Source organism: Notamacropus eugenii, chromosome 1, assembly GCF_028372415.1.
Source record: "Notamacropus eugenii isolate mMacEug1 chromosome 1, mMacEug1.pri_v2, whole genome shotgun sequence".
NCBI lineage: Eukaryota > Metazoa > Chordata > Mammalia > Diprotodontia > Macropodidae > Notamacropus > Notamacropus eugenii.
The window spans coordinates 254640427-254643460 of NC_092872.1; the positions used below are offsets into that span (position 1 = coordinate 254640427).

Consider the following 3034-nt stretch of genomic DNA (forward strand, 5'->3'; position numbering starts at 1 on the left):
GCTTTCTTGTTCTTAGTTAAGGACAGAGAGTTCAGCTATTGCATACCAAGGTGTTCCTTTGTCAGTTTGTAGCAGGAAAATGATCTTCCCAAAAAGGCAGCGTGGCCTTTTTAGAGAAGGCCATCTTTGACATCAGGAATGACCTGATTTCAAGTGTTATCTCTGATACAACTAAGTGACCCTGGGTGAGTACCAACTTGTCAATGGCCTAGGCAATTCTCTGAGGCTATAAATTACAAATAACAGGGTCAGTGGAAGAAGTTTTCCTACACCAATGAAATCATTCATTTAGAGAAAAACAAAATCAAAGGGGTAAAGGGAATATTATGACTACTTTATATTATGTTTCTGCATTTGTATACGGGTTTGTTTTATTTAATTCCATTTTTCATAGAGCCTGGAACAAATGGGCCTTTTAGATGACTCATTCATTCTTTATTTGTTTATTAATCATTCATGAAATGCCAGCTACACACAGTGTGATTAGGTGCTGGAGTGAGCCCCTGCCCTGAAAAAGCTTACCATCTAGTAGTTATTTCAAAAATGGTGTATTATAAGTGAAGCTAAGATTTGCATTTTTAGGCAGAAACTCCAGAATCAGGTCCTTTCTGCATTTTGATTTGGGAGTTGTGAGGGGAAGGCCACTACAGACTAAAACCCTTACACCTAGGGAAATCATAGGCATTTGTGTATTGATTTAGGGTTTGCAAAATGCTTTGCATTGTCAATCCTAGCAACAACCCTATGAGGTAGCTGCTGTTTGAGATGTTGGGGAAGGATGGCAAGGAAGGTTGGACCTGTGATTTCACTCATATAGGGATCTCCTCTACCAAAGCAGATTAGCAACTGTTCTTCAGTTTAAAGTCTTTGAAAGTATCTGGGGCACCGAAAATTTAAAGAACTCTCCCAGGGTCACACAGCCAATATGGGTCTATAGCTCGATTCCAGTGAACCCAGTTCTTTCTCATTCCATGTCCAGCACTCTATCCCCTCCTAAACCCACACTCCCCACAAACCCAGGAGGAAGACAAAGAATCAAAAACAAACTGACAAGTTGGCCAGAGCTGGGGTTTTTTCCCCCATTAAAGGTATTTGTTGTTTGTTACTTTCTGGACACATGTCTTGTCAATTTCCACCTTCCTTTTTGTGAAACCTAATTTAGCTTTCCTTGGAAAAATGTTTCCTCCACAGGGAGAATTGCTACTCTTCTGTGATAGCGGGATGTTTGAGGTTTTCATTATTTCTAAGGGCTCAGGTCAAGCTGCTGAAATTTGACAGTTTTTGTTAAGAAACTGCAGCACCATCTATCGCGGCCCAGGAACCTGAAATGGTTTCCATTGTAAATTAAATGTTGGCTTCGAGAGAAACTCATCAGGAGAAATATCTGAGGACTGCCAGAAAGCACTTGTACGTACAGGTCAGGGCTCTAGCATTTGGGGCTCGCAAGAGGAGGGCCAAGTCCTACCTTGGAAAATGGTTTGAAGTGGATTGTTGGGGGAAGACAGAGGTCGAGGGAAAAGGGTTTGGTTCTCCATATGCATTTGGAACCCTACGAGGAGGGAGAAAATAAACGTCTCTTTGGCTCTATAAGGACAGAGTAACCCGAGGAGAAAAAGGAAAAAAAGGGAGGGGGGGAGGTGGTGGTAATCTGAAGACGAAGGTCACTCTAGCAACTTCAAACCGGTCTTACCTTCGGCAGCATCCCTTTTAGCTAAAAGTCTGTTGTGCAGCCCTGAAGGTGCTTGCCAAACCCTCCCCTAAGGACGAGCAGAAAAGCAAAGATGGGGTGAGAAGTAGAGGTAGGAGGTCGGGAGGTTGAATTAAAAGAGCTTCTCAGTAGGGGAAGTGGCAGATCAGTGAGTTCTCCAAAGTTATCCGCAAGAATTTATATTAATCAACCAGTCAATATTTATTAAGCCCCTACTGTGTGCCAGACTCTGTGCTAAGCGCTGTGGATAAAGAAAGAGGTAAAAGAACAGTCCCTGCGCTCAAGGAAATACAATCTAATGGGCGTGACAAGTGTGTTAAAAAGCAAGCCATATACAGGATAAAGAGGACGTCTTGAACAAGGAGAGGTGCTAGAATGAAGAGGGGTTTGGAAAGGCCTCCTGTAGAACATGGGATCTTAGTTAGGACTTAAAGGAAGCCCGGGAGATCAGGAGTCCGAAGGAGAGGAGGGAAAGCGTTCCTGGCTGGGGGGACGGCCACCTGGAGCCCACGGATGAAGAGTCTTGTTCATCGGACAGCCAAGAGGCCCGTGTCACTGGACCGAAGAGTGCGTGGCAGGGAGCTGGGTGTGAAAAGCCTGGGGAATGCCTGATGATTAATTAAAACCGTGGTCGGGGCAGAGAGGTGGGTGACCCTCTGCTCACGTTCCACATACTCGGGCAGATATCCCAGTTTTCTGCTCTCCATTCGTTCACTCTGCCCTTCAAGGCCTCTTCTGGGAAACAGAGCGGCGTAGCTACCCCGCTGAGGTGCGGCCAGAGCCCGGGTGCAGGGACGCTGCGCGCCAGGAGATTTCTTTCCCTGATTCTGTCCTGGATACATCTCAACCTTCTGGTTCTGCAGTATCCCGGCCGATACGGTGATAAGCAGAGAAACTGATAATGGAGTTGTTTTTTTCTTCTTTTGAGAATTCAGGGCTAAAATGTGGCCTGAGAAAAATTACAGACCGCCCAACGTGGGGCTCGAACCCACGACCCTGGGATTAAGAGTCCCATGCTCTACCGACTGAGCTAGCCGGGCAGGTCGGATTTTGGGCTTTTCCCTGTCCCTTCATAGACTAGAAGCAGCACTTCCCTTTAAGGAGTGTGGTGAATTGTTGTTCGAACAGGATGTGTCACTGGCACTTTTTGCTTCGGGAAAGTTTTCTCGCTGCTTCCCTGGAGTTTGGGCTGAACTTTTGATTCTACGATTATCCGGTGGGAGCTTTCTAAGACCCGCCCCCGTCCCCAACCAACTCTAGAGTCGCTAATCCCAGGATTTCACAAGAATGTCACCGCCCCCTGGTGGTGAGGATCCCTGCCCTCAT

General features: G+C 46.1%; 1 non-coding gene across 1 annotated transcript; it reads right to left on the bottom strand.

The window, feature by feature from the left end:
* Window positions 1-2675: 2675 nt before the first annotated feature.
* Window positions 2676-2748, bottom strand: TRNAK-CUU (transfer RNA lysine (anticodon CUU)). The gene has a single exon. It is a non-coding gene; the product is annotated as a tRNA-Lys (tRNA).
* Window positions 2749-3034: the final 286 nt, after the last annotated feature.